We start from the raw sequence: 13,316 nt of genomic DNA on the forward strand, positions 1-13,316 counted from the left end.
TGTTTTGAACTCGATCTTTGTACCGCGATAAAACCTTAAATCTTAACAAGCCTCACATCGTTTTTCAGAATAACAACACAATTTGCGATAACAAAACATACTTAATAATTATTGTTCGGAAGAAAAGGCCGCCATAGGCGAATACTAGGTTAAGCTTTAATTGTAAAGTACAATTAGAGAATACAAGATTGGTCAGCGTATCCGTTGCTAGTGGGGCCCTATAAATACTGAAAAGAAAAAACAAACAAACAAACAAAAAGAAAGAATTGAAAAGGAAGGTGGCGAGATCACCTTAATATTCGCGCTCAAGTGTCCCTGTGCATCCTCCCATGTGTACATATTCCTTGCTCTCTCTCTCTTTTTCTCTTTCTGCTAGCCCTTTCCCTTACCCCCAGTGTAGCGTAGCTAACCGGGCGCTCGTCTGGTTGATTTGCCTGCTTCTCCTCTCTTTGCTCTCTCTCTCTCTCCCGCTCTAGATTCCAGTGATGTCAGATTTTGACAGCGTCTATATGATATATATAGCTTCCATTGATTACGAGAAAGCGTTTGATTCAGTCGAAACCTCAGCAGTCATCCAGGCATTACGGAATCAGTGTGTAGATGAGCTGCGTGTAAAAATACTGAAAGATATCTATAGCGGCTCCACAGCCACTGTAGTCTTCCGCAAGGAAAGCAAAAAAATCCCTATGAAAAAAGCCGTCAGGCAGGGAGATACGGTCTGTTCTGTGCCATTCACAGCGTGTTTACAGGAGGTATTCAGAGACCTGGATTAGGAAGAATTGGGGATAAGAGTTAATGGAGAATACCTTAGTAACTTGCGATTCGCTGATGATATTGCCTTGCTTAGTAATTCAGGGTACCAATCGCAATGCATGCTCACTGACCTGGAGAGGCAAAGCAGAAGGGTGGGTCTAAAATTAATCTGCAGAAAACTAAAGTAATGTTTAACAGTCTCGGAGGAGAACAGCAGTTCACGATAGGTAGCGAGGCACTGGAAGTGGTAAGGGAATACATCTACTTAGGGCAGGTAGTGACCGCGGATCCCGATCATGAGACTGGAATAATCAGAAGAATAAGAATATGCTGGGGTGCGTTTGGCAGACATTCTCAGATCACGAACAGCAGGTTGCCATTATCCCTCAAGAGAAAAGTGCATAACAGCTGTGTCTTACCAGTACTCACGTACGGGGCAGAAACCTGGAGGCTTATGAAAAGGTTTCTACTTAAATCGAAGACGACGCAACGAGCTATGGAAAGGAGAATGATGGGTGTAACGTTAAGGGATAAGAAAAGAGCAGATTGGGTGAGGGAACAAACGCGAGTTAAAGACATCTTAGTTGAAATCAAGAAAAAGAAATGGGCATGGGCAGGACATGTAATGAGGAGGGAAAATAAACGCTCGTCATTAAGGGTTACGGACTTGATTCCAATGGAAGGGAAGCAAGGGGCGGGGGAAAGGTGGGCGGGTGAGATTAAGAAGTTTGCAGAGGCAACATGGCCACAATTAGTACATGACCGGGGTAGTTGGAGAAGCATGGGAGAGGCCTTTGCCCTGCAGTGGGCGTAACCAGGTTGATCATGATGATGATATGATACCAGATGGTCGTTCGTGGTTAAAGAAGAATATCACTGCGTATGGTCAAACGAGAGACTCAACTGAAAAGTTTGGAAAATGTTTTAGGCACCTGTAATCTAACCAACGAGATGAAAATACTGTAATATATTTGACATGAGAGTGATGCCGCGGCAGCGCGGTCTGGCCATGAAATTCAGTAAGCGTGACCGCGGTGTTAATTTTATCCGCTTTCAACGAACAATTTCGCTGCCAAATATGTGATAAAGAGTCTGGACACTCTTATTCGCCTACCTTAACTTATTACCGTTAATTATTAGCCTCCACTCAATTTGATTTTGCTGGAATAAAAGTGATGCGTTGGCATAGTGCTGCCTTAATCTGGTAAGTGTCAAACTTCTGGCACTATGTAGCACTGGCACGCAGCACTCGCGTCGGAAATGACTTTTTTTCAACGATGGGTGAAGCGTAAAACAAAAGTTGCCACTTGCGAGGTGCGCATCGTCAAACACTTACTACATTTCTTTGTAGGTTATCACTGACATTTCGTTTTTTTTCTTTTCGGCAGTGGCGTGACTGGGGTCCACTAAGCAAATCGCAATTTCATAGGTCTATTTCTCCTTTCCATCCCATGAACGAAAATTACGGACAAGAGAAAAAAAAGATAACACCTTCAGTGGGCGGATTTTGAACCAGCAGTTCTTCTATTTTACGCTTCCAGTTGTCGCTTCAAACTTTTGCTTTGGCAAGGTTTTCCGGCAGCTCTCATTGATGCTCACCCGTCACCGTAGAGCGAGCGCGGTGGAGACAAGCGCGTTGCCAGGTCATCGTTGGCGCTTCCCGCTAACAGATGGCGCCGCCGCACCGCTTGCGCGTCACTGTGCCTTGGTCTTTCTTTTCTTTCGTCCTTTCATTCCCGGCCCTGTGCGCTCGGAGGCACTGGCGGGATGCTCAGATCGAAAACCGAAGCGCCGAGGGCTTGGTCGCCTGGAAACTTTTTCGCGCGCTCGCGCGCTGCCCAAAGTTTGGGGTACTTCGTGAAAGCAAAAGAAAAACGCGACGATCCGAGGGAGCTTCCCTGTCTTTTCCCGCGTAGCTCGGCTTCTTCGTCCGCCGCAATTGTGCCGGGACCGTTTCTTCATTCAAGATATCGGCAGCCATTCGCGCAAGGCCGGTGAAATGGTGGCTAAACTGTCGGTGCTTGTGCGTTCGCGCACCAACCGTGGTACACTCACCTGCTGAGGGTCAAACTGAAGTGCAAGTTCAATTTCAAGACGCCGGAATTCCTTGAAGAAAAGAAGGCCTCGTGCGGCGAAGTTTTGTTGCCGGCATGACTTGAAGTGCAGTAACTGGTTGCATTTTTGCTGCGTTATATAAGATGCTGCTGTGGGTGCCTTAAGGATTGCTCTGTTTTTGCGAGGAAGTCCGTGCGAGAACGTGGAATTTTGGGAGAGTTATTTTTCTCTAGGATGTTCGCCTTTGACCTGTTGATGCGTGCCTGTGCGGGATGCAGTGAGGAGACGATTGGTCCTGGTGGTCGAAACATGTAGCCACACGTGAACAAGTTTGGTGAACGTCCATGGGTGCCTACAGGCCACGCATTTGAGTATTCCCATCGTCGCAGTGCCGTCTGGACCAGAAGAAAGCATCCTCATGACCCCGGAGTGACGCACGGATAACAGGAGGCTGAAGCTGTCGTCGCGTGGTAAGTGACGATAAGCAGTCTCGACATAAATGTCAACAGACTGGACTTTCCGCACGAGTTTGCTCAGACTGTTTAACCTCTCCTTCAGCAGCCATTTACATTAAGGAGGTGTTAGTGATCCGATCGTACAGTAGGCGATTCAGCTTGGCCCCGCAACGTCAGCTGATGCTGCTATCTTTAAACCGCGACCAGTTACGTTGTTAACCACGGCTGACCTTTTCCACACCCAGTTAAACAATACTCTGGGCATGCTGACGTGACATCCTTAATTCCTTGCATTGACCAGCTAACGGAAGAATTGAAAATTAATATCGATCACTCTAATGCGCAAAAAAAAATCTATGCAAATTGTTGCGTAGCTATGAAACAGCTGATTGAAGAAGTCTGCATAAAATAAAAAAAAACGTGTGCGCACAGAAATATTATAAACAGCACTGCACGTATACAAGGAACCAAATCATTCCCTTGATGCTTTTCACGATCCAGTTGGCGCATTTCGAGCTTAAAAAAGATGGCGCAAAAAAAAGAAACAATGAAAAGCTAACAAGCAGTGTAAAGCATACATGGGGGAGGAGCGGGTCACTAAATCTTCGTGTCTCATTCAATAACCTTTGAACATGATTGGTATCCTAGCCCATTTATTAACTTGAGCAAACTGTGAACGCTATCAGCGGTTAATACGTGTGTGACACCTTCGTGTTCTTGGGCATATTCTCTTCTTTGTGTTACTGAGTTCTAGTTCACACTTCAATGCTGAATGACTCCGTGTTGCCATGTGCATGAAACATCTAAAGGCCTGTCATAAAAAAAAATAAACATTTGCACACGAAGTCCGTTCTCATATATTTGGTATGGGGACAATATCGCACGCTCAAGGACGTTTGGATCTGATGATTTCTATAATGTGATCTTAAAACTGCGTGATTAAAACTACTTAGCATGTAATTACTGCAGTCTGTATGTCACCAGCAGAAATCTTGAGCTGATACTTGTTTTCACATGCATTTAATCTGCTTAAAATAATTTTACCACCGTGTCGGCTTTGTTGGCCACGGCGCCTTCATAATCTGAACCCTGAATTAACTGGTCACATTCATCGCTCGAACAATCCAAACCTAAAGCTTTGTTCGTACTGACACGCGAACCATAGGGCTTAAGCGACGCGTAGAAAGGCAAGAAAGATTCACTAACAATGACTGAAGTTGTAAGTTAGCGCACCGTACTTGTCTATCTATGGCCGCGAGTGAAAGAATAGGGTGAGCGGGAGGGGTCACATTTTGTTAGTCTCACTCACACAAAGTAACAAATAACGCAGCCAGAAAAGGCATAGGGAAAGTAATTGTTAAGCTTAATTGAAAGGTATAAATAGTAAGGCAAGGAAAAATGAAAGTGAACGAAGGGGTAACTTGTCATAGATGGGGACCGAACTCGCATCGCTGCATTGCGCGTGAGGTGCTTTACCTGTTAAGTCACCGCGACGCTACGCCTCCGGCAACTTTCTTGGGTACAGTATCGGACCAACTAGCCCAAAAATACGTGCTATGGTCCATATAGTCTTCCGTTTTATTTTTTCACTGCACAACAGAAATTCGTTTACAAATGGCTTGCAAAATTCAACGACTAAAGCGCATCAAAGCTCCGGCTGCAAAAGCAAACTTGCCAAGAAAACGGGGGACTTCAAAGCAATCGGGAGTTCGCTACTACTGCGTGCCTCATAATCAGATCTTGATTTTGACGCGTAATACCCCGGGATGTAATTTTTTTTTTTAAACTTCAGGGTACACAGTCGGCGCTCGCGTAGCCTGAGTGACTGCGAAGCGCTGTGAAAGGCAAGGGACCGCAGGTGGCGTATAAAATTGAACGGGATATCTCGTGTGCTGAGCATCTGAATAAATGAAAAAAATTACATGGAGCGCTATAAATTAAAGCCGTGCCGTTCTTGCATATCTTTATTGAGAGTGTAAAGAACGTTTCACAAAGCTGTGCACAATGCTTGGCCAAAGCTCTTAGAAGTATAACAGAATGATTTTACTTTATTGGAGCCTTTAGCAGTACTTAACAATATTTTTTTATATGTAGTTCAGGTGGTATAAAGGAGCGTTTTGTAAGCGATGGCCTTGTGCCGATGCTAACAGAAGTACCCCCTCTTTTTAGAGCGCAGCTCTTTGGCGTCCGTTCCTGGGTTTCGCGTCGTCGTCGGCCTCGTAACCAGCTCCGCCCCCCTTTCATCCCCCCAGCGCTAGCAGCGACCGGCTGATACCGCTGGATGCCGCTGACGCCGCTAGAGAGTCAAGATAACGTGACTGCATAGAACACCGTCGCCGCCATGCAGAAAGAGGAGGAAAGGGACCCCCCCCCCCCCCCTGTTCTTGTGTGGCGGATAGGGTGCTCTTCAGTTGCCGACGCGCCGGTTATTTCACGTAGGCCCCGGCACGTCGACAAATACGTGACCACCTTCCCACGGCTAGACCTGGTTCTTAGCGCTGCGGAAGCGAGGGTATCATATTGTTTGTGTCGGCATCGGCGGCGTTGTCCCTGAAACCAACTCCGCAGCTGGGGTTGACTCACTATCGGCGTCAGCGGCATCAGTCAGTCGCTGCTATCTCTTCCCTCCTCCCTTTATCGTGTTGTCCGCTTGCTGCGCGCGCTTCTGCCCCCATCGTTTGCCGCTGGGTGTACACGCCGCCCCCCTCCCCCCTCTTCCTGCCAGTCTCCGGTTGTCAAAGCGCCGGCTCGAACTTAATTCCTTTCTTCGCTCCTCCTCCAATGGAACCCCTGTGCGGTGGCAATCAGAGAGCCAGATCGGTGGCGGCGGATCTGTATATGTGCACCGCCCGAGCCGAAATTGCCGCTGCCGTTCACCCTGTGCGGTGGCAATCAGAGAGCCAGATCGGTGGCGGCGGATCTGTATATGTGCACCGCCCGAGCCGAAATTGCCGCTGCCGTTCGCCACTGCGAAATTATCTGCCAGTTCTTTCTGAGCCATGAGCGAGACGACCGATGGAAGTCCTCCGTCTGCTGCTGCTAAACGAGCTGCCAGAGCAGAGGCCCAGCGCCGTCACCGTCAGAATCCAGAGGTGCGTGCCGCCGAAGCAGAAGCTTACCGTCGCCGCCGTCGAGATGATCCAGGAGTACGCGTCGCCGAAGCAGAGGCTAAGCGCCGCCGCCGAGAAGACCCTGCCGTTCGCGCCGCCGCCGAGAAGACCCTGCCGTTCGCGCCGCCGTCGAGAGCAACCAGCAGTAAGCGAGGCTGAAGCAGAAGCTCATCGCCGCCGCCGAGAAGACCCTGCAGTTCGCGCCGCCGAAGCGGAGGCTCATCGCTGCCGTCGAGAGCAACCAGCAGTAAGCGAGGCTGAAGCAGAAGCTCATCGCCGCCGCCGAGAAGACCCTGCCGTTCGCACCGCCGAAGCGGAGGCTCATCGCCGCCGTCGAGAGCAACCAGCAGTAAGCGAGGCTGAAGCAGAAGCTCATCGCCGTCGCAGAGAAGACTCTATCGTTCGCGCGGCCGAGGCCGAGGCCAAACGCAAACAAAGCCTCGCATTTGCTGCGCTCAAATTTCGCATTAGGAAGTAACGTAATCGTCGGTAATTTTTTTTCCCCACTTTTTGCGTAGTCTTGTTTCGGATGTCACATTAAAAGTTCATTGCGTGCATAAAAGCACAAGTAAGCGCAATGACTACATAATACTAAAGGCACACTACTGGAAAACATAATTCTCGCAACACTTGACGTCACAGCCCTGCACACCGACATTGCAATCCCTGATGGTTTATCCTGATAGCACTGCGGGAACCCGAAACGTGGAGAGAAGTAATAATTAAGGGAAAATTAGGCATCCGCCCAATCGTAGCAATTGCAACAAAGGAAATTCATCCGGGTTCCTCGAATGAAAAGCCTGGCAGTTGAAGCAAAATTCGTCCTGGTCTGGGACTCGAACCCAAAACCACCGCCTTTCCGGGGCAGCCGCTCTACCATCTGAGCTGACCAGGTGGCTAGCAGGTGGCAGGGTGAAGTGGAAGTTAGCAACACCTCGCCTTGTCTTCGATTAAAGAAACGCTGTGCAAACACACTGCACGAATCTATTGAGGTCTACTTGCCTCTTCTTAAACCTAACAACTAATTACTTGGAATTTGAGGAATGTTACTACCCACAAATACTTGGGACAAGCATGGCTGTATCTTTTGCTCCAACCTACGCGAACATATTTCTGGGGACTCTAGAAGTAGAAACAAATTTCCTCTCTGACTGCACAGACAAGCCCCACACAAACTTACGATTCATAGACATATTTATAATATGAGGACAGGATCAGGAGAGTCTGGATATATTTGTAAGATTCTTAAATTCTTTCCAAGCGAAACTTGTATTGCCTAACTCGTGTCGGGGTCGATGTCGGTGTTGCTGTACGGAAAGCCACGCGAAAATAAAAAATTGCTTGTCGGGCTGCGAATTTGACCTCCGGGTTCAGAGACCACCACGCTAACCGATTCAGACGCTGTCCGTACATCATACGCGCTCTTTAAAGCGGTGTTTTACAGCATGAAAAAGTAGACACAGTGAAAGGCGCGAGCCAATGACAGGCGTCCCTTTCGTCCAGAGGAAGGAAAGGGTGTGATCGCATGTTCGCTCGCCTCGCGCCCGCCATGTCCCGCCAGTTCACGCCCGGCAGTCAGATGTGGAGGCCGCGTTCGCTTCGTTCTGCCGAAGAGCAGGCTGCGTTGAAGGAACGGCAGCGCGAGCGAGCCACGCGTTGTGCGTTCGGCCGAAGAACAGGTGGCGTTTCATGAACGCCGCCGGGAACTTGCTCGAAAGAAGGCTCGTCGTCGACGTGCCGACCTCGCCGTGAGGGAGCGCGAAGCCGAGGCGTTACGACAACGGAGAGCCGCGGTTCCCGAGCTTCGCTTTCACCCCCCTTCACAGTATTGGAAGGGTGGTCAATTCTTTACCCAACAACAAAATTCGCGTCGGAATCTTCAACTGAGTGCATAAACTTTCTCGACACAATATATATTGGCCATGCGGCATTGAAGACAACGATGAAACTTTTCGATAAATAACAGCGCCTTAAATGTACAAGCCACCATCACAGACATTGCAAATAAGATATCCTTAAAGGTGAAGCCCCACGACTACGTCGCATTTGCGTCGCAAACCATTACTACATATATAGACTCGGTCACCTCAAAGAAGCCCTATCAAGCAGAGAGAGAGAGAGAAACAACTTTACTGGTCCATTGTGAACTGAAACGCGTTAAGCGTCTGATGGGGTGGCTCCCTCTTCGCGGGCTCCATATGCTTCCAGGGCCGCCTGGCCCCTGTGGATCAGTCGGAGCTGGTCTTCCAGGGCGGGGCTGGACAGCATGATCTCCCATCGCTCGGAAAGAGTGGGGATAGCAGGGGGGTTAGTTATGGGTATAGGTGGGGGGTGGTCAATGGAAAAATTGAACTCTCCTATGACGTGCCGAAGGGTGCCTAATGCATTGCAGTGAGGACATGTGTTCTTATATCTCTCTGGGTACATTTTGTTCTGGAGGCAGGGGTGGGGAAAGGATCCTGCCTGGATTTGCCTGTATATTGTTTGTTCGGCTCTGGTCAAGGAGTGGTGGGGGTGCGGGAATGTCTTCCTGCCGTCCCTGTAATATCTGACTATATCTCTGTAATTTGTGATGGGTTGCCATCCCCTTGCCTCCTCCTCGTTGGCCCGGGAGTTTAGCGCTCGGGCCTGTTGATGAGCATATTCATTGCCCTCAACTAAGGAGTGAGCCGGGACCCAAACTAATTCGATTGCTTGTTTAGGAGTCAAGCAGGAACAACCCGAAGACTGCCCTTCAAAATATCCAGTGCCATTCCAATCTGTGAAGGTGGATGACCAGTGAAGCTATTTAGTGCACGACATATAGGTGACCAAGAATACTGAACAAAGGTACAAACATAACTTATTGTCCTAAGCTGTGGTGATCGTGGCGATATAGGCACGCATACACATTCGCGTAACTCTGTTATTAAATGTGTCCATCGCGTAAGACAATGAATGACTCATACCCCCTTAAGCAATGGCTCATACCCCCGTAAACACGGCCTCATCCCCATTACGACGACGGAAAAGAAGTGAAATTCTACGCTCGAATGATGAGCGGCAACGGAGCCAGCTGTGTAAGAAGACGACGACGAACGTGCGAGAAGTGGCAGCACTGCGTTTACGCGGTTGGCCCCGAGAATTTTCTAACTCTCCTTTTTGAAAAAGTTATATAAATCATTTTTTTTCAAGAACATCTGTTCTTACCCGTGTGCCTTCGACCTCTTTAGCTTCCACGTGTGACAAGGGTAGTTCAAGGGCGCGTTAAAGGTCCATGAGCCTACAGGGGTATGTGCCATTGAGCTTGCACCCTTTCTGCAGTATCAGCAGGTTCGGCCCACATGATGATTTGTTTTTGTCAACATCTCGGAGGGGGGGGGGACACATTTCCCCCAGATCCTAGCCACAGACGGCTTCGATATAAAATCCTACACTGATACAAACAAACTTGACCGAGCCAAGGTCCTCAAACCACGCCCTAAAATCACAAAAGCAACAATGGCACTTTTTACTACTGAATTCTCAAACGCACTCGCGAACTGTAACCAATATCCTCAGTAATTACTACTCAAATCTAACCAGCAACCAGAAGCTTAAAGAGATCTTTCGAGACCCGCCCAGAGTAGCCTACAGGCGCAACACTAACTTCAAGGACATTCTCACAACTTGGATATTAATCTACGACTTTGTCTTCTGTCAAGACTACCTACAGCTGAGGAGACGCTTCTGTGCCGTTTGTGGCTTGGCGTGGCCTTCACGAATGCGTCCTCATTTCGGATCGGAATGACCAACATGCGATAAGTGTAGCTACGAGGAAACAATCGCCCACTTTCTCTGTGAGTGTTTCCGTTTCAGTAACCCCAGGAAAGAACTTCCAAGAGTACTAGATAGTCTTGACAAACGCCCTTTGTCGGAGTGAAAGGTCCTAGGACACTGGCCGAGACCGTCCTCAGCACAGGTGGCTTTGAAAGCGTTGTTGCGCTTCATGCGGAGAACTGGTCTTAGAGACAGACTTTAAGCAGTGCTGTATTATCTTTTCCTTTTTTTCCTGAATTTTGGCACTTCTTTCCTTTTTTTGTAATATCTGTTTTCTGTTATCTTTCATTCTTCTTGCGCCCTTCCGCCGCACAGGGTAGCCAGCCGGTCTGAGAAATGGCTAACCTCCCTGTCTTTCTATCTCTTCCTGCTTGATTCCTTCCTTCAAGGGCATTCTCGTACATACCAGGCTAAAGATAAAGACAAAACGAACATCTGGTCCCTGTGGTCATCGCAAGTGCTCTATATGCAATCATGTATAATCTGCTGCTACATTAAAAAGTGCAGCGCCGGATTACCTTCACAAGGTAACTTCGGGTTTCAGCTGCACGTCAAGAAACGTAGTCTCTGTCTATATTGTGCCGCTTGTAACAAACAATACATAGGTGAGGCTGGACAACCAAGTCATACAAGACTCAGCGGCCATCACTCAGATACTAAACACAACACACCTGAAGCACTTATCAGTCACTTCAATGAACATTTCTTGTTCATTGAATAGATTGTTCAATGAACAATTTGTAGTATATAGAGTACTACAAACGAATTTTCGTTCACCTCGCGAGAGGAAATATAGGGAATCATAGCTCGTACACAAGTGTAAATGCCCGACGGAGATCCATTTGGCACGTGGTAACCTAGAATAGCTAGAAGCTGTAACTTGAACCGGAAACTCTCATATCATTAACAAAGTCACAAAACACGTTATGCCGCCAGCTAACCTCAATTCTCAATCTCACCTATTCCTCTTCTTGTAGTTTTTCTTGTCTGCCTCCCCCTCAAAACTCAATTTATTATTCTTTTCCAAGCCTATACGCATATATCAACCACACGAGCCCTTTTCCCGTGTACCCCTGCCGCCTCCCGTTTTTCTGCTTTCATTCTCCTAGATTTCTTCCGTTTTTTTCTTTCCTCCTGGTATATTTTTTAAAACTTTTTCTTGCTTTCTTCTTTCAAACAACCTCACCGACACATTACAATGTCCCAGACCCCACGATACCTCTTTCGGCGCCTCGGCCACACAGGGTCGCGCGACTTGGGTGTGCCACTGCGACGAATCCTGCGTCGAACTACTGAGGCTAATATCTATGAAAGGACCAAGCTGCTGACTTGCAACTACCCTATCCATTGCCCCCAGACTCCGTGTCGCCATCTTAGCATCTTTAAAATTATCCCGCGCATTGCTGCTACGCTGCTCAATTCATTCTTTCAACTGATGTATTTTTGTTACTTTCACACTGACCTACTCACCGGCTCTTCGAAAATCACAAACACACGCCGCCTACGACACCTCTGAAGGTTCCTTAACCTCTCGCTCCCCGAACACCCCACCGTCTTGTGTTACCTTTCTCCATTTTTCTTTTCTTTTTTTTTCTGCCGCCTTCCCACTCTCCCGCTCTTGTCCCCTCGTCTTAGAAACCACACATAGAGCCGTCAAACTACATCTCTAATTTTTCCTTTCAGTCCCTCCCTTTATAGCCAGCCGCCACCGACAACGACAGCACGTGACGTCACTCCGCTAACCCGTTAAAACTAACCTGCGGAGGATGAGGGGGCTGCCTTTGACGAAGATAGGTTCTCCTATTGAGACGTCGGACAGCATTTCTGAGGCACCTTACCCTGTTTATAACTTTTATAACAAGAAATGTACGTTAGACGAAATACAACGAAGCGAAGTTGGGGACTTAGTGGCGCATAAGATAACATTGCTTGAAAGAAACGTTACATAGAATGAAAATAAGGACTACTGTATGCATGGCCAATAACTGCACAGCACTTATTTACCCACTGCACATGGATTTCAATATGTGCGTTATATCTGCATGATTATCTGTTCATTATTCTGTTTGAGCAAGCTATATATAGTCCTGCTTAGAACGGATGGCCAAAGATATGAAACGTGATTACGTACATCACCGCGCCGTGCTGTTGTAGCAATCTACGTGTTTGCACAATCGATGTTTACATGTTACATGTACGTCATTTTCACATCTTTTTTTCTAAGCGGCAGTTGAGAAAGCGCCCAGGGTATAATTAAATTATTGATTAAATAATTACATCAGAAAGGGCACATACTTTATTAGTGTCTAACATTGAATTTATGTCAATTAGTATAAGGTTATACTGAGAAATTAGCACTTGAACAGCCTAACAAGGATATGCAGATGTACTTGTCGCTAAGGCTAAATAATTAATGTCTGCGAAGAATGCCAGCTAGGAAGATTCTGTAAAGCAAACCAATTTTACGAGAATGAACAGTTAAATATTCTCACGTGGTGCTGACGTAGAAGAACAGAGTAGCAATACTGTGAAAGACAAAACTAACTTTTATAGGGCGAACTTGTGCCCACAAAAATAGGCTACACTTATAGCACAACGATAGCGGCGAACACGGTCGGCAATCGTCGAAAATCTGATGAGCGGGTCAAGCGCGTCGGCTTTTATACATCAGTCGTCGAACGTTCCAGAGTAATCACTGGGACCCGCGTGCCTTCCACAAAGTTCTACATTATTTGCGTTGCGCACACATGCAATCAGATTACACAAGGTTCGGTCACAGACAGCGGATGGAACCATCGATAACATTCCCGAAACTTCCAATACATGCAGGCGCGTCCTGCGCTGCGCGGTAACATTTGTTAGGTGGTGAAACGTGTCGCCCGATAAAGACAAGTACACGTGTCAATATTGTATTTTTGCTGCGCTCTTTTGTGTATCTAGATGGCGCGGTGATAGCGCTTCATCTGCTGAGTAGATATGAACGTCATGATCGAGCAGCGTGGAGATGAGAAAGCGTATCTAGTTGTATGTAACGGCGAACATCGTTTGTGATTAGAAAACGGTGCGATCGTCTTCTTTTGGCTTTCACGCTCTATGAATGCCAAGGGACCGCGTTAATTTCTGAGGTATCGATACAAGGGTTTAT

General features: G+C 47.5%; 1 protein-coding gene across 3 annotated transcripts in view; it reads left to right on the top strand.

The window, feature by feature from the left end:
- Positions 1-13,316, top strand: part of LOC135914255 (trissin receptor-like) — a 144,020-nt gene that overhangs the window by 38,237 nt on the left and 92,467 nt on the right. For 2 of the 3 annotated variants that reach the window (XM_065447033.2, XM_065447035.2), the window contains exon 1: positions 2,364-3,278. The exons of the other annotated variant lie outside the window; for it this stretch is intronic. The gene's annotated coding sequence lies outside the window, so the exon portion shown is untranslated. Of the gene's footprint in view, positions 1-2,363; positions 3,279-13,316 lie in introns of those variants that run through there. 3 annotated transcript variants of the gene reach the window in all.

The sequence above is a fragment of the Dermacentor albipictus genome, chromosome 6, assembly GCF_038994185.2.
Source record: "Dermacentor albipictus isolate Rhodes 1998 colony chromosome 6, USDA_Dalb.pri_finalv2, whole genome shotgun sequence".
Lineage (NCBI taxonomy): Eukaryota > Metazoa > Arthropoda > Arachnida > Ixodida > Ixodidae > Dermacentor > Dermacentor albipictus.